The sequence below is a fragment of the Panulirus ornatus genome, chromosome 12 (genome assembly GCF_036320965.1).
Source record: "Panulirus ornatus isolate Po-2019 chromosome 12, ASM3632096v1, whole genome shotgun sequence".
In the NCBI taxonomy this organism is placed as follows: domain Eukaryota; kingdom Metazoa; phylum Arthropoda; class Malacostraca; order Decapoda; family Palinuridae; genus Panulirus; species Panulirus ornatus.
The window spans coordinates 6,534,345-6,553,528 of record NC_092235.1 but is presented as its reverse complement, the minus strand read 5'-3'; the positions used below and the strand labels follow the sequence as shown (position 1 = coordinate 6,553,528).

At 40.1% G+C, this 19,184-nt stretch overlaps 1 non-coding gene across 1 annotated transcript; it reads left to right on the top strand.

The window, feature by feature from the left end:
• Positions 1 to 2,955: 2,955 nt before the first annotated feature.
• TRNAQ-UUG (transfer RNA glutamine (anticodon UUG)) lies at positions 2,956 to 3,027 on the top strand. The gene has a single exon. It is a non-coding gene; the product is annotated as a tRNA-Gln (tRNA).
• The last annotated feature ends 16,157 nt before the right edge of the window (positions 3,028 to 19,184 follow it).

Sequence of the window (19,184 nt, the reverse complement as noted above, 5' to 3'; positions counted from 1 at the left end):
TTTTCTTCACAGGAAGGCCTCAATATGTTAAATTTCTTACATGAAAATTGGATATCATGAAACAAATACAAGTGGAGTCCGGAGGTGGATGGTGTGGTCAGCCAGTATACTAGTGAGTGTTGGTGTCATGTTGACCAGGTGGAGCACAGAGGTGGATGGTGTGGTCAGCCAGTATACTAGTGAGTGTTGGTGTCATGTTGGCCAGGTGGAGCCCGGAGGTGGATGGTGTGGTCAGCCAGTATACTAGTGAGTGTTGGTGTCATGTTGGCCAGGTGGAGCACAGAGGTGGATGGTGTGGTCAGCCAGTATACTAGTGAGTGTTGGTGTCATGTTGGCCAGGTGGAGCCCGGAGGTGGATGGTGTGGTCAGCCAGTATACTAGTGAGTGTTGGTGTCATGTTGGCCAGTGGAGCACAGAGGTGGATGGTGTGGTCAGCCAGTATACTAGTGAGTGTTGGTGTCATATTGGCCAGGTGGAGCACAGAGGTGGATGGTGTGGTCAGCCAGTATACTAGTGAGTGTTGGTGTCATGTTGGCCAGGTGGAGCACAGAGGTGGATGGTGTGGTCAGCCAGTATACTAGTGAGTGTTGGTGTCATGTTGGCCAGGTGGAGCACAGAGGTGGATGGTGTGGTCAGCCAGTATACTAGTGAGTGTTGGTGTCATGTTGGCCAGGTGGAGCACAGAGGTGGATGGTGTGGTCAGCCAGTATACTAGTGAGTGTTGGTGTCATGTTGGCCAGGTGGAGCACAGAGGTGGATGGTGTGGTCAGCCAGTATACTAGTGAGTGTTGGTGTCATGTTGGCCAGGTGGAGCACAGAGGTGGATGGTGTGGTCAGCCAGTATACTAGTGAGTGTTGGTGTCATGTTGGCCAGGTGGAGCACAGAGGTGGATGGTGTGGTCAGCCAGTATACTAGTGAGTGTTGGTGTCATGTTGGCCAGGTGGAGCACAGAGGTGGATGGTGTGGTCAGCCAGTATACTAGTGAGTGTTGGTGTCATGTTGGCCAGGTGGAGCACAGAGGTGGATGGTGTGGTCAGCCAGTATACTAGTGAGTGTTGGTGTCATGTTGCCAAGTTATGTATGCAGATGATGCCGTTCTCCTAAGTCAATGTACAAATGATGATGACGTGTATCCGGAAGTTGAACATTTTACGTTATGATGTAATGATAATGACCTTGAACTCAATGTTCACAAAACAAAACAAATGATTGTAAATCACATTAGCTTACCAGTGGCTCAGGTACATTTATATGTTAGTGGTGAACTTGTAGAATCTGTGAAGGAATGTAATTACTTGATAATGACTTTTCTTTCAATAGAAATATGGAGGCACTGTACAAAAACGTAATTTCTAGAATGTATTTTGTTAGGAATCTTAGCAACCTTAAAATTAACACTAAAACTATAGATTTATTTTATACAGCTTTTATACAGTCAGTAATCTCATTATCATTCACATGTTGGTAGGCAAACTGGAATTCAGATCAAAACATAAATAGACAAAAGTTATCAAGAACTGCATTAAATTAGGAATACCAGTTCACTACTAGAAATATACACAAAATGTTAATGAGGTAATAAATTACCTACGATGAAAAGATATTGTGTTTAGGATTATGAAGAGCAAGGAAGAAAATAGACCCAGATGAGCCAGTGTCCGGGCTCGTCCACTCCTCCATATTGTGTCCCCGGTAGCCACTTGGGCAGCGCTACTGTGCGTCGACTCCCTATTGGTGGACCGCTGCTGCTCGTGATTCATGATTGGTCCTCCGCGGACCAGTGGTTACTGTGATTGGTCCTCCGCGGACCAGTGGTTACTGTGATACGTTCCCGTGGTATATTGATTAGGGCCGCAGTTGGCCGTGCTGTCTTACCTTACCTGGTACATGTATAATGGACACACGTAAAACATGTTATCTTTTCATATTTTTTCTTGAAAGAAATCTTAATAAACTTCAAAAACGGAAAGAGAAACACAAATGTCAAAACATAAATATATCTACTCACGTGTATATTTATATTTCTACATCTAGATGAAACAGACGAATGTGTTACATATTTTGAAATGTTACTCAGGACTGAACGTATGTATATTGATAGATCTTAATAAGTGGGAGCAGTTAAGGTCAGAACTGGTAAAAGAGGCCTTCCCTTATTTACCAATCTTCCTCGTATTCCCTCATGACCACAGCGCCAAACCGACTCCCGCCATCAGGCCGAGACGCACAAACATTTCTGACAAAGTTGAGACAACCGCTTTCGCGTCAGTTTTGACACCAAGTGAATTTATACGACAATTACGCTTTCTAGAAGGTTTTCGAAGATTCTGGGTAGGAACTGCCATTGAGAGGACGTAGTTATACGTATCATTAATGATATTGTTGTTGACTTTCTAATTTAGAAAGATAGATAGATAGATAGATAGATAGGTAAAAACAGGTATTAGATAGATCGATAGATACGTAAGGCTGTATATGTCAACTTTCACAGAAATCATTGATATCTGCGTTATTCTGCAAGAAATACATGTACATGGATGTAGTGATAATATGGGTTAGGTATAAGACCAGTCGTGTTGAGATTGTAGTGAATGTGACCATTGACTTCAACCTTAATGGTGTAGTGAAGATAAAGTTGTAGTGCAGATAAATCTTGAAGTGACTCATAAGGTTGTTGTGAGTACAAGGATGCATCGTAAATGAGTACTTCCTACCTGAAAGTCAACAATTACAAAATTGATCAAGTATAACAACATCCTCGGACAACCAACTACAAACACCAACCATAGAGTGAACCTGACTGTCATCTAACGACGACCTCTCAAAGGTAATGATCTTACCAGAATCTTCGAGAACCTTCTAGAAAACCTTGAACCCTGCAGGCAGGGAGGGAGGAATGGCCTCTGGTTGATTATATGTAAAACATTTAGATGAAATCACATCTTTTCTTATCAGGTCCCATGGTGTAAGGGTTAGCACTCTGGACTTTGGATCCAGCAATCCGAGTTCGAATCTCGGTGGGACCTCATCTTTTCAGTTTTCTTCGATACTGATAATGGCCGCATTATTCTGTATGTTATATATACATTCATATATATACATAAATATGTATATATAAACATATATATGGAATAATATGGTTTTATCAATAGCCAGAGACCATTCCTCCCTCCTTGCCTACAGAGTTCATAGTTTTCTGGAAGGTTCTAGAAGATTCTGGTGAGATAATTGCCATTGAGAGGACATTGTTATACTTCATATATCAATGATTTTATTATTGTTGACTTTCAGATAAAGATAGATAGATATGTGCATAGTTAGATTGATAGATTGATAGAGCGATATTTAGATAGGTATATAGATAGATAAGTTTCATCAATACTGTATCTTACGCTATCTCCTGTTGCTGGACATATGTTCAACCAGCATTGGGAAAACCTCCAGTAGACCTTAATGTAAAGCAAGATAATAACAAAACCTGCAATAAAAGAATACGATCAACTCCCCAGTGCAGAAATATTGTGACCAGAAAGTCTTCTAGCAAGATGTCAGACGCTTCCACGGGAATCACAAACATAACATCAAATATCTGAAAGTCAACAATAACAAAACTAATGATTATAATGAAACTATAACAAGAAAAATGATAAACATATGGAAAATAGTGTTCTAGATCATGCTTCTAGAAAACAAACTTTAACGAAAGCTGTGAAAAGAAATACCCATCTGGCTGATACGACACAGTAAAAGAACCATCCCACAACCAACTCTAAACTGAACCTGACTGTCCCCTAACAACGTCCTCTCAATGGTATTTATCTTACCAGAATCTCGTAGAACTTTCCAGAAAATCAAGAACTCTGCAGGCAAGGAGGGAGGAATGGCCTCTGGCTGCTGATGATAACCACATTATTCTATATATATACTTTTACCTACAACCGAAGGTTGACCGGCCAGCCCAAGTGGCTACAGAGGTTGTATTCCATGAAAGAAACGGACCCACCAGCAGACGAATTCGGTTGGCAGGTTGTATCGAAGAAGAGGAAAAAGAATGTTGCCCAACCAGCCCAACCAGAAGGGTGTAGCAAAGAAACGAAAGAAGGCTGCCCAACCAACCTGGGTGGTAGTAAGGATGGCTTCTCCACAACCCCAGGTCGTTAGGCAGACTGTAGCCATGGAAGAAAGGAAGGCTGCTCGTCCACCAGCCAGGTACCGAGTGAGCGTGTAGCTATGCTGGCTGACCCACCAGCCCGGGTAGATAGCTACACCCAGATGGCTATGTCGGGTGCAGCAAAGAAGCAAACACCACAACTACTCCACGAGGTTTGCAAGCCTGCACCCAAAAAGATGAAGACGAAGGTTGCCACACTACCCAATGCACCACCACATGTCTAGAAAGGGAAAAGGTGGACAGAATGGCTGGAGGTCCCACTCCAACAACAAAATCACCTTAGGAGCCAAGTTCCATCCATTATTGAAAAAAAAGAAATATATATATATATATATATATATATATATATATATATATATATATATATATATATATATATATATATATATATACAAACTACATTGCAACTTACATATAAATAGAATCATCAAGCTTCACTATATTAGCTTTACTATATTTAAATATAAACAAGGTCTAACCGAGGTTACTTGGTTGAGCAAGACGTGAGAATATCATCAACTGGCCCTCCAGCCCTGGGTTCAAATTGTCGTTCTGACGTATTTCGAGTTCAGTGCTGATACAGGACCATTGATTTATAGGACTGTCTTGTTAGTCTGTGTAACTTCGCCTGACCCAATCCACGTCTTCAATGGCTTTCTGTTACTACAAACGGGATTACAAAGGAAAGGCTTCCTTTGTTAGTTTCATGAATACCTTCGTTCAAATGAAGGGAAAGACTATTACTATGAAGCGGTACCTTATCAGCAGGAAAGAGCTGCAGCAACGGTATGAAAGTTACTGCAAGATACATAACGAGCCCGTGGCTTCCAACGTAAACATCGGCCGCCATTTGGGTTCCCTCGGCATCATGTGTGACACCAAGATTGGACCCGTTGGGAAACAGGAACGATACTATTCTGGTATCATGTGGCTCGATGGCGCAGGATCACCAACTGAAATGCAAAGAAAATGGAGAAAGCCGCCCAAACGTATCATGAAGGCCGTGCAAGAGAAGATCGAGAGGAATCGGTTGAGAGACGATATCGCTCACAGTATATTGAAATTTATACCCAAGACTTCCCCTGATCTCCAGACACAGCCAGTCACAGAGACCACCAGCCCCGCTTCCCAGACACAGCAAGTCACAGAGACCACCAGCCCCGCTTCCCAGACGCAGCAAGTCACAGAGACCACCAGCCCCGGTCCCCAGACACAACCAGTCACAGAGACCACCAGCCCCGCTCTCCAGACACAGCCAGACACAAAGCCCACCAGCCTCGTCCCCCACACAGAGCCACAAGATCCTGATATTGAGGAAGCAAATGAATTTCTCGATGATTTTTTGCTTTCACTGGAGAAGAACTGATGAGTTCCTTATAGACAAGACAAAATGTTAAAAAAGGAATCTATATAAGTTCACTTATGGAGTGAGATCTTTGACGGAGCTGTGCTGCCTATAGCACAGCCTACCAAAGGGTGATCTTTGGTGTCGTGCAGTAACCTCATGAGGGCGGAGTCCGGCTACACTTTCTTTACCGAGGAAAAGATCTCTGCACTAATATTGAGTTTCTCCGTTGGCGTCAGGGTAAACACCCATCCCCCCCGAAGCTTGGTTACCTTTCCGTGGTGGGGGGGACTTCATGGATTGGGCAGTAGCAACCATCGTTGGTTGCTTCTGTTCAATCCATGAACGAAAAACCAAGCATCTTGAACGTAATTGTCGTATAAATTCACTTGGTGTCAAAACTGACGCGAAAGCGGTTGTCTCAACTTTGTCAGAAATGTTTGTGCGTCTCGGCCTGATGGCGGGAGTCGGTTTGGCGCTGTGGTCATGAGGGAATACGAGGAAGATTGGCAACCGTCCCAGAAGTAGCTACAGTGAGGCCCAGCAGCTGTCCCTAATACTGTGGAAGGCACTCATGTAAGGTGTGCAGTGAGGCGCACCAGTAACAAGGGAAACGGACAACCAAAACAGCAATCTTGATCATCAGGAGGCTATCCAATGCTCAGAGTAGATAAGGACGATTATTGTATGGCTTCGCTCAGAGGATGAGAATCTTAGCCGTGAAAATCAACAAGTCAAATAACTAGTAGTTAGTGGTAGTGAAGTGGAATTACCGCATTTCTGTGGTCTTAATAGTAAAACGAAACTTTTCGTTTTCTCCATCAATCTAGAGGTGTTGTAGACCACCATCCTTAAGGTTGTAAGGTAATGGTAACTACAAGGTTATGACCTTAGCAAATTTGTGATGGAAAGTGCAGGAAATGTGGTAATGTATATAATATAAATTATATAGTTGTATAATAAATGTGTAATAAAATTCTGTCTTCTCTGTTCCCGTTCATTAATTCAAATACAGGTAAGTTTTCTCTCTAACGAGGTGGGATAAGCTACGTGCACTCGGCTTGTAAATGTGGTGACTTTCCCTTCATTACCACAATGTTGTGCTGAACTGAAGATGTAGAATTCCGTAGACGAAAATAAAATAGGAAATCAATCTACATCAAAAATTGAAAGCGCCGCTCTGTGTGTGTGTGTGTGTGTGTGTGTGTGTGTGTGTGTGTGTGTGTGTGTGTTTGTGCGTGTGTGTGTGTGTGTGTGTGTGTGTGTGTGTGTGTGTGTGTGTGTGTGTGTATACTACTTTAATCATTATCCCGTGAGTCTTTTGAGGAAGGATTTGTACACTCACGTTGCCCCGTCTTTTAACCTTGTAAGTGTAAAATATGTTTTCACTCCTGTGTGCACTCACACACATACACACACACACACACACACACATACACACATAACCTATAATATTATCTAGTATTTTCTTCAGACGGATATCTTACACCTTGATTATAAAAGCCAAAGAAAAATTTATAAAAACATATACATATATTTACACACGTGTAGATATATGTTATGTATTGAAATGTGGCGGAAAAATTCCTTATATATTAACAAACGTGATTGAGGACGTAAAGAATCTGGTACAAACATAATGGTTATTGTGATAAATGATTTATTTATGATAAATATGTATTGTGTTGCATTATAATGGTTGTTCAGAACTAAGGTCTTTAAACCTGAATCAGTGAAATACTATCAGAAATAGAAAACCTGTTAAACCTAAACATTTATTGTGATTAACCGTACAACATATTTTCCTCTGGGTATGTAAAAGAAAATACAGTACAGGGAGCTAGTTTAAGGCAGGAGTATTTCATTTTTTAACAAAATATTTACCTCTAATAGCGTCCCTTATCTTTCGTCATCATTTCTTATGTTTCCTACCAAGAAATGTCTTTTATCTAACATAAAAATTCTGTCTAGGTATTTGATTAATGTTGTCCAAGGATGAGCTACATGCCACCCGTGGTCAGGTCACAGTGGTGGTGGTCAGGTCAGTGGGCGGTGTGTGTGTAGCCCCTGGGTTCATGTTGGCCACAGCCACCCACCGGCCGGTGGTCAGGTCAGTGGGCGGTGTGTGTGTGTGTGTGTGTGTGTGTGTAGCCCCTGGGTTCATGTTGGCCACAGCCACCCACCGGCCGGTGGTCAGGTCAGTGGGCGGTGTGTGTGTGTGTGTGTGTGTGTGTGTGTGTGTGTGTGTGTGTGTGTGTGTGTGTGTGTGTGTGTGTGTATCCCCTGGGTTCATGTTGGCCACAGCCACCCACCGGCCGGTGATCAGGTCAGTGGGCGGTGTGTGTGTGTGTGTGTGTGTGTGTGTGTGTGTGTGTGTGTGTGTGTGTGTGTAGCCCCTAGGTTCATGTTGGCCACAGCCACCCACCGGCCGGTGGTCAGGTCAGTGGGCGGTGTGTGTGTGTGTGTGTGTGTGTGTGTGTGTGTAGCCCCTGGGTTCATGTTGGCCACAGCCACCCACCGGCCGGTGGTCAGGTCAGTGGGCGGTGTGTGTGTGTGTGTGTGTGTGTGTGTGTGTAGCCCGTGGGTTCATGTTGTCCACACACGTGGTCAGGTCACAGTGGTGGTGGTCAGGTCAGTGAGCGGTGTGTGTGTAGCCCCTGGGTTCATGTTGGCCACAGCCACCCACCGGCCGGTGGTCAGGTCAGTGGGCGGTGTGTGTGTGTGTGTGTGTGTGTGTAGCCCCTGGGTTCATGTTGGCCACAGCCACCCACCGGCCAGCCGGGCGGTAGTTTATAACTAAGACTGGTAGTTTCACATGCCACTTGGAGTGTCCCTCACTACAGAACTTGAGCAGCTTTTATCCTGAGGTGGAGCAGTTGATCCTCTCCACCAGGCTGGTACACTTGGTCTGCACCAGGTGGCTCCCTCCTGGTCATCCTGAGTGGTTGGTTGCTGTGTTGGATTTAATGACCACTGACTTGTGAAGGTCATTAGGCCAACCATCATTTTATCATCTGATAAAACATGAAGGAACGCCAAATATTACATGATCCACCTAAACTATTGAGAATGATGAAGTCTGATATTGTTACGTTACGTCATCCAATCTCGCCACTCACATGTTACGGTAATCACGACTACATACATAGTGTTGTTACGACTGATATTACTGTATGTACTGTAGTAAAGTACTGTGGTTATGTGGACAACAGACGAGACCATCATTATGATGTGTCACCAACATGTATCTATAATGCTTCTATAACCAGCACGATCAAGAAGGTTATAACAACATTATCCTTGTGTCACCAACATGTATCTATAATGCTTCTATAACCAGCATGATCAAGAAGGTTATAACAACATTATCCTTGTGTCACCAACATGTATCTATAATGCTTCTATAACTGGCACGATCAAGGCTATAACAACATTATCCTTGTGTCACCAACATGTATCTATAATACTTCTATAACCAGCATGATCAAGAAGGTTATAACAACATTATCCTTGTGTCACCAACATGTATCTATAATACTTCTATAACCAGCATGATCAAGAAGGTTATAACAACATTATCCTTGTAGTTGTTGGATCAGTGTAGAGCAGAGCAATACCTGGTGAACATTACTTCCTGGTTGGTGGCCGCCATAAATACCACCAGTGTTTATAAGCTCACACATCACCAGGGGTTAAGATATGGTGTTATCCCTCACTGCTCTATATAGCACCAGCCACGGTGGCTGGGCCTCCACCTTATACCTCACTCCTACTCTTCTATATTCCTAACTTCCTTGTGATCATCTCACTTTGAATAACTAGATCTTCACATAACAGTTGTTTGTTGTTGTTGTTGTTGTTACATGTTGTAGGTTTATGTTCTGCCACTGGACGACTCGTTCTCTGATCTTACCCAACAAGTAATTTGTTGTGTTGAAGTTCGTCAGGTGTTTATCATACGGAGTCTGTAACACGTAAGTCTGTCTATCGTTCACTATACTGGATAGTAACCGGTAAAGGTTATTAAAGATATCTACACCAGAAACTGTGCCACACAACAAAACATACAAATCACGATATTTGCAACATGATAACATGTTTGACTTAATGACCATCAGCAGGTAAGGTCATCAAACCGCACCATACATACGTCAGACAGTAACATCAGTTGTATAACAGGATGTATATATGTTGGTGGATTTAAGGGCTATCAGCTTGTGGTCATGAAGCCAGAATGTGAACTATAACCACTTACGGGTGGAGTCCGGTAACATCTTTCATAGCATTATGTCTCAAACAGAATAAAGTAGTCAGTTTCTGTTAAGTATTCTGCACTTCAACTGATTAATGCTATGATAAGGATGAAGAGAATTACAAACCATGAATACTCATTGTAAGGATCACATCAAGGATGAAACATATATAACTAGAAGTGTTAAGGAAACAAAGATGGTGAAATACCTTGACCCGCCCGGGATCAGTAGCACCTGTGGTAATGGACACACCTTTGTAATGCTTGATCACTTACAACTGATCAACTTGATCACGAAAGTATTAGGTATTGTCCCTCAGAAGAATGCCTTACAAATATCTACAGAAGACGTATCTATGTTAGATAGACGCCATTTCTAGGAAATATCTTCACTTGGGACGTGTAACACTTGTGTGGATGGACACAACTTTGTATTGCATGATCCATTACACGAAATGAACTTCACTAACGAAGACTCATACAACGCCTCGCTGGAGAACATTCAACAAATCTCTATACCGAATTTTTATTATAGATACAAGACATTTGTTGAAAGTGAACATAAGATTTATGATAGAAAAGGGACGTAATAGTATATAGTTTGTTACGAAAATGAAATACTCCTGCCTTAAACTAGCTCTCTTGTGTTGTTTTTCTTTTAAATCCCCAGAGAAGGAAAAGTTCTGTTGTTTATGATAATATAGATTTGTTTTTATCACCTTATTTGAATTTCTTATAATCTTTACTGATTCTAGCTGAAACGCATTGGTTTAAACAACCATTAAAGCTGAACACAACACATAGTCCTTATAAACAGATAATCTATCAGAACAACATTATGTTTAATCAAATTCCTTAAGTCTTCTGTAACACTTTGAAGTACATAACATATTCCCAAGTCTCATCTAGCGCACCACTCTCTTCACCCCAACATTCTTCTTTTCTGAAAATCCCTACAGATCTTCACCATTGCCTCCACCAGATAATCTTATTATACTTAGTCGCTGACTTCCGCGTTAGAAGGTAGTTCAGGGAAACAGACGAAACAGTGGCACCAACCCACTCACATACACATAGACATGCACGTCCACACAAGCACATATACAAACCTATACATTTCAACGTAAACAAATACATACACAAACATATACGTATATACCCATGTACATATCCATACCTGCTGCCTTTAACCATTCCCATCGCAACCCCGCCGTATATGAAAATAACCGCTCAAAATCTTTTTACACAATCTTTCCGCCTCCAATTTGGTCTCCCACTTCTCCTCATTCCTTTTAACATTGACACATATATCCTCTTTGTCAATCTTTCCTCACTCATTCTCTCCATGTGACGAAACCATTTCAATACACCCTCTTCTGTTCTCTCAACCATACACTTTTTATTACCACACATCTCTCTTACCCTTTCATTACATAATCAAACCATCTCACATCACATATTGCCCTCAAACATCTCATTTCCTACACATCCAACCATCTCCGCAAAACCCTATCTATAGCCCACGCCTCGCAACCATAGAACATTGTTGGAACACTATTCCTTCAAACATACTCATTTTTCCTTTTCGAGATATTCTTTCCCTCCAGCATACACATTCTTCAACGCTCCCAGAACCTTCGCTCTCTCCCTCAACCTATGACTCGCTTCCGCTTCCATCGTTCCATCCGCTATCAAGTCCACTCCCAGATATCTACAACACTTCACTTTCTTCACTTTTCTCCATTCAAACTTACCTTCCAATTAACTTGTCCCTCAACCCCACTGAACCTAATAACCTTGCTCTTATTCACATTTACTCTCAGCTTTTTTCTTTCACACACTTCACCAAACTCAGTCACCAGCTTCTGCAGTTTCACTCCCGAATCAGCCGCCAGCGCTGTATCATCAGTGAACAACAACTTACTCACTTCCCAAGACCTCTCATCCACAACAGACTGCATACTAGCCCCTCTCTCCAAAACTCTTGCATTCACCTCCCTAACTACCCAATCCATAAACAAATTTAACTACCATGGAGATCCCACGCACCCCTGATGCAAACAGACATTCACTAGGAACCAATCACTTCCCTCTCTTCCTACTTGTGCACATGCCTTACATCCTTTGTAAAAACTTTTAACTGCTTCTAGCAACTTGCCTTCCACAGAGGATCTGTATCCACCCTATCCTATTCCTTCTCCAGATCCATAAATGCTACCTAAAAGTCCATCTGTATTTCTAAGTGTTTCTCACATACATTCTTCAAAGCAAGAATAATAGTAATAATGATGATAATAACGATAATAGTAATGATAATATGATAATAATAGTAATAATGATAATAATAATAATAATAATCATAATAATAATAATAATAATAACAATAATAATGATAATGATACTAATAATAATAATAATAATAATAATAATAATAATAATAATAATAATAATAATAATAATAATGATAATAATAATGATAATAACAACTTATGCGTACATATATATTTCAGCGCATACATACACAGACAGCGAGACAGTGGCAGGAATACACAACAAAGGCCACATTCGTTCACACTCAGTCTCCAGCTGTCTTGTGTAATGCACTGAAACCATAGCTCCCTTTACACATCAAGGCCTCACAGACCTTTCCATGGTTTACCCCAGACGCTTCACATGTCCTGGCAATCTTTCCTCACTCATTATCTCCATATGTCCAAACCATTTCAACACACCCTTTTCTGCTGTGGACCACTTTAACAAAGGTTACTACGTATTTACCCTATTTCGACGTCATTTGAATCAGGTAAATTGCTGGACGAAGAAGTACTATGGCAGCGGTTACCAGTGTGCGCAAGACCAAAACTGTTACTACAACGGCGCCTCCAGCCAACAGCCTACAACAGATAATCAAACTGAGTGCTGCAACGATGAAGAATTCCTTGATGAGGCCCCGAGGAGAGAGAGGATTCTTGAGGTGTTGTTGGTAATGATTGTGCCATAGTCTCCAAGATCACTGCTTTTCTGAAGACAACTGACCATACAGAGATACTGACCTTTGTGACCATCTTTACGATGAGTACAAGAATGCCAGTGAGCATCATCTTTGCCACCTCCACGACAAGTACCACAACTATCTCATCCAAGAATATTCTATGGACTTTCTGTGTGACCTGCACAGCGTAGTCAACCGTTCTAATGATAGGAAGCATTACCTCCTCCACCACCATTCTCACGAGGATGATGAACACTAAGAGGAACATAGTCACCTGGAATATGAGTTCCCGCACGATATTCCTCACAACTCTCCGCACAAGACCTACGAGCCATCTTATTGCGCTCACTACCAGAGGGTCCATTAGGCTCAAGAACTCCTGTTCGAGAACGAAGCAGGTGACTACAATGACCCAGATGGTGTAAAGTGCCAGGCGAACACTCTTACGAAGACATGAGAGAAACACACGCCTGCACATACCCACAAGGTACAACAATGCCGGTGCTAAATATGGGAGGGTAACCAATGACCAGGTGGATCCACTGCGCCATGGTAGCCGGTCCAGGAGCATGAGAATCATTTCCTTAGGTTTTGTTGATCCAGTTTTTGGCAGGACACGTTGAACGTTTTTGTTCACAATGCGCATGATGATGGATGATCTGTTTTTGTTTTAGTGAGAGATTGTTGATGACATGTTCTCTTGATATCCGGGGTAGGTAATATAGTATGGTTGTAAACTTCGTATGGTTGTAGTTAAGATTTTGTATTGTCTCGAGTAGTTATGATAATACTTTTGGTAGGCATGAATATGAGCATATCAAGGATGGTTAATCCTGTTAAAATGTAGGGTAGTTATGATAAGCTTGAAGACAGGAAGAGGCGTGTGTTTTGATAGGGAAGTGTAGTGTGCTACGTAGAGTAAGGTAAATATTTGATAATGATATGTGTATGGGAAAGACGTCACCATCTTTTATCACACACGAAAGATCACTACTGCTGTAATGTACGTAATGTACAACAATGATAATGCATAAGTTAGAGTGGTGAATATAGTTGCATGTTATGAATGGTAAAGATGACAGTGATCAAAATTGCAGTGAATTTATTCATGAAAGTGATAATTATGCCTCTGGTGGGGATTGGTAACTGTGTTAAGGGAATAATAACATTTCTTATTAATAAACCAAAACGCCGACACTGTTTCCCTTGATAGTATCACATGCCATCCAGTTCACTCACGGGTCAGGTTAAGAGCTATCTTCACTACACACTTTACGTTACTTGAAAATGTTTTTGACCTGCTGGCGCTTACAGGATCATATCAAGCATATGTTCACTATACCAGGATGATACTCATTGCTGAAGAGAAAAACGAAATGAATCGCACAACCAAGATGCTTTCTTCATACAAGGATAATTGTTTATCTTATGTATGACATACATAAACATACTTGCTTGCCATCACCCATTTCTGGCGCTACCCCGCCCCACAGGAAACAGCACCGATATTAACAAACGTGACTGAGGACTTAAAGAATCTGGTAAAACATAATGGTCATTGTGATGAATGATTTGTTTATCATAATTATGTATTGTGTTGCATTATAATGATTGTTCAGAACCAAGATCTTTAAGCCTGAATCCTTGATATTATATAAGAAATGATAAAACGTGTTAAATGCATAAATATTTATGATTATAAAGAACAGAATGCGTTATCATGTGGGTATCTAAGTGAAAATGCAATACAAAGAGCTAGTTTAAGGCAGGAGTATTTCATCTTTTAACAAAATATTTACCTCTACCTCCCTTTTCTTTCATCATCATTTTTTATGTTTACTATCATGAAATGCCTCTTATCTTACATAAAAATTCTGTATAGGTATTTGATTAATGTTCTCCAACGACTCGTTGTATAACTCTTCGTTAGCGAAGTTCATTTCATGTAATGGATCATGCATTACAAAGCTGTGTCTATCCACACAAGTGTTATACATCCCGGGTAAAGATATATTCTAGGGGTAACGTACATATAACATATGTAAGTCTTCTATAAATATTTATAAATAGTTTTCCTGAGGGACAATACCTAAGATTTTCGTATTAAAGTTGATCAGTTGTAAGTGATCAAGCATTACAAAGGTGTGTCCATTGCCACAGGTGCTACTGATCCCAGGTAAAGGTAATTTCACCATCTTTGTATCTTTAACCTTTCTAGTTATACATGTTTCGTCCCTGATTCCATTCTCACAATCGATGTATGTGGTTTGTGTTGTCTTTATCCTTAACATATCACTAGTCAGTTGAAGTGGAGAACATGCTTCTGAGCCCACCCACTCTACTCTGTCTTCCACATGCTATTCAAGAGGTGTTACCGGATTCCGCCTATAAGTGTTTACGCCGGGGGTAACAACTAACCTCCGGACGGCTTCTTGTTTTTACTTTTGATGATTTGAAACATTTATTAATCATATTTGGTTTTATGATGTCAATAAGATTGTTGGAAATTGTATATAGTAATCTTTATCTGTTATTTGATGAACTTTAATTCACCAAAGATAAAGTTTGTGAATATTGATTGTTTATCTCTCGTTGTTACTGATGTAAATTTTCTATCTAACAAAATACTTTCATTTGACTCATAAAGGATATTCTTAAGAAAAACGTAAATAATTTGTCATTAGTCCTCATCACACAAAATAAAAGTCTGTTTTTTCAAAGTTTTCTCAGAGGATGAAGGTAACATTTTGAAGAGCAGAAACTCATAACTTAGAATCCTTGAACCTCGTGTTAATAGCAATTACATTACTTTTCTCTAAACAATTCTTTTCTACAGTGTGTAAAACCCTGATAAAAAGCCTGCAACATAGATACTGACGCAATTATCTTTATGTTATTGAAATTATTATTGATTTCTACATGTAAAACATTTATCTGCAAAATAGAAATCTTTATGTTAGATATGTTCATCTTAACGATATCACGTAACATATATTTCTGTACCTTGTGCTCCAGAAAAGTTATGGGATTTTATTTATTATCGTATCAAATGTTTAGCTTGCATACGATATCCCATGTATTTTTACTAGATGTCCACAAGCAAAATATATTTTTGCCATATGTATTTAACGGTAATCAGTGATAGGTTTTTAGAATAAGTAAATGTGTAATACATTACTAGGGTAGTAAATCCTTCGTCCATCACAATATACCGTAAGAGTGTCTAAGGCTCACCCTAGCTGGGGTTTACATTGTTGAACAACGTAATGCTTTTTGGTCGGTTTAGGTTTCTTAATTGTTGACTACAGGGACGAGTTTATAAGGAAGTGAGGAATTTGGGAAGGGTTTATTGATGGGTGCCGGGAGTGTGGTGGTGATGATGAAGGATCAGAGAAAATATATTATGTCGGAGGTCAATAGATCCTGGTGCTCGACCCAGAACCTTGACTAATCGTCTATAAGAAAGTGGTTGTTTATGTTTGGCCAAGTCCCAGCTTGGCAGGGGCTCTGGTCTTATGACACACTGCTATTTGGGTTTATTTGTCATGAAGATATTTTTTATGGGTTGAATTGATAAGATTGTTAATGAGGAGTTAGAAATTTATCTACTCACGCTGTTGATAGAACATATATCGACCATGTAGATTTTCATGTGAATTTTGTACGTTTTATAATTCTTTTAGTGTAAACCAGTTTTCTTAATTTGTAATCATGTCTGATAGTAAATCCTGTGAATAGATAAATAATTTTTTCAGGTAAATTATCTCTTCATGTTTATCTGTTTTTCCAATAGTGGCTTGTGTCAGTGTGTCTGTCCGTCAGTATAGCAAGTCAAGCATTACTCCACCGTACAACAACTACAACATGGCTTGTGTCAGTGTGTCTGTCCCTCAGTATAGCAAGTCAAGCATTACTCCACCGTACAACAACTACAAGGTCACAAATGAGGGGACAAATAACATATAGGTTGGGTCACGGAAAATGCCTAATGAGCTGAGGAAAAGGAAGGACATTACATACACTGGCTTTATCAGTGAATCATTTTGTGATGGTTGTGAAATATTGGTCATGTGTAGAAGATGGTCCTTGTACATGAATCATGCTATATATTAGTTTCACAATATGTTATAATGGTGTCTTTACCTGGTGAACTGATATGTGATACAATAAATGTGATCTGTCTTGTTCTATAATTCTCTTCAGAAAAATCTTTGAAACTTATATCCGATTTTTCGCACATACAGTCAAATTGTGTTTACGAGTTTGATAGATTTTCCTGATATTTGATATCTATAAGAGACATTGGTGACTAAAAACAATTTCACGATGGCAAAATAAGCCAACATTATCAACTGGTGCGATGACGCAAGACGACTGCAGAAAGATTAACAGCGTATCGTTGTACAGTGTACAATGGCCAGTGATATTCACTGTAGGTATACGCAAAATGATGTACCTTGTGCACATAGCAGGCAAATTAGAGGATCACCATAAGATTTAGAAATAGAACTATCAAGGAAGGAGAAAGACGTAGGTGAGATTATTAGTCGAGATGTAAAGCCAATACATAAACATCATGAGCAATGTGTACTGCTCCTCCTCCTCTGGCTTTTGATTCTTACTGTCACATTTTAATATATGTAAATAATGGAAGGGCAAGTCACAGCCAAGACAAATTCAGTTACTCGTGGATTACTTGCCTTGCCGATGGTGACTTGTCACTCCAGGTGTAACTACTTACAGTTGGAGTCCGGTAACACCATTTCAATGGTATCATTTGACAAACACAGTAAAGTGGCTGAGCTCAAAAGCGTGTTCTGCACTTCAACTGACTAATTATATGATAAGGATAAGGAGGATAAAACATAAATTTTGATTGTAAGGCTGGAATCAGGGATGAAACATTCATAACTATAATGTTTAAAGATACAAAGATGATGAAATACCTTTACCTGGGATCAGTAGCACCTGTGGCAATGGACACAGCTTTGTAATGCTTGATCACTTACAACTGATCAACTTTAATACGAAAGTTTTAAGTATGGCCCAGCAGGGGAACTTTGTATGGATATTTACAGATAACATATCTGTGTTGGACAGACGTCATATCTAGAATATATCTTTACCTGGGACGTGTAACACTTGTGTGGATGGACACAACTTTGTAATGTTTGATCCATTACACGAAATGAACTTTTAAAGAGTTATACAACGCGTTGTTGAAGATCATTCAGGAAATATCTATACCAAATGAATATTAGGTACGTTGCATTTGTTTGACGTAAACCTGAAAAATGATGCTGAGAGAAAAGGGACGTAATAGTAAATAATTTGTTAAAAGTCTACAAACTTTGGTCTTAAAGTAGTCGTCTTGTGTTGGGTCATCTTTTAGACACCAAGAGGAGAACATAGTCTGTGTTTTGTAATCATAAATATATATATTTTCAACGCCTTTCATCACTTCTTCCAGACCTTTACGGATTTTGGCTTAAAGATCTTGGCTTTGTGACAGTTACAAAATGCAGCACAATACATATTTATTACACAAAAATCATTTACCACAATACTCGTTATATTTCTTACCGGAATCTTTAAGCTTTCAGCAACATTGTAAGTACATAATACATTCATCTGCCTCATTTACATGCATATAGATATATTTACGAGTGTATATGTACATGTTTTATATCGTTTCTCTGAATTTAAAGTTTATTAAGATATCCGTCTGGACAATACATACTAATGGATACCACAAGATATGTTCAGTTACTAAAAGATTATTGTGAATCTTGACCATGTTATACAGACACAGCCGAGCCTGGCCTCCTGACCTGCCACATACACTGTAACTTGTGATGACTGGAACATATTTCAGTGTATCTGTAATGTGCACAATGTGCTTAACGACACAATTAAAGCATTATAAACCATAGGATTATATGAACATAAGAAATGAAAATTCGAAGCAACAGACATAGCCCAGCGGTGTTTACAACAAGATAATGTGTATCATTATAGCATTGCAGCTGACGTAAGCATTGTGTCACATGTTAGAAAACATAATGTGTGATAGCAGGGTAGTGGCTGTTATGGTGGTATGATATGGTCAGCAAGTGTTGGAGTACAATACAAGGTTGACCTTCATGATAGATGGAGGAGGAGGTATGTTAACACAACAGTATTGAAGTAAACACACGACTTGCAATCACTGATCCTCAGATCCATATTACAAGGTTGTCATTATATAGTATGGGTTCATGTGCTGGTGTAATGGTTTATTGTATGTTAGAGAAGGTGAACACGTTTAGCCAGCCAGGAACTGACTTCTATTACCATCACTACTTAGTGTAAGCAGCCACCGCTGTTGTTATGACACCACCTAACCTGTCAGTCATGGATCAGTCAGGACTCCAGCGTGTCCAA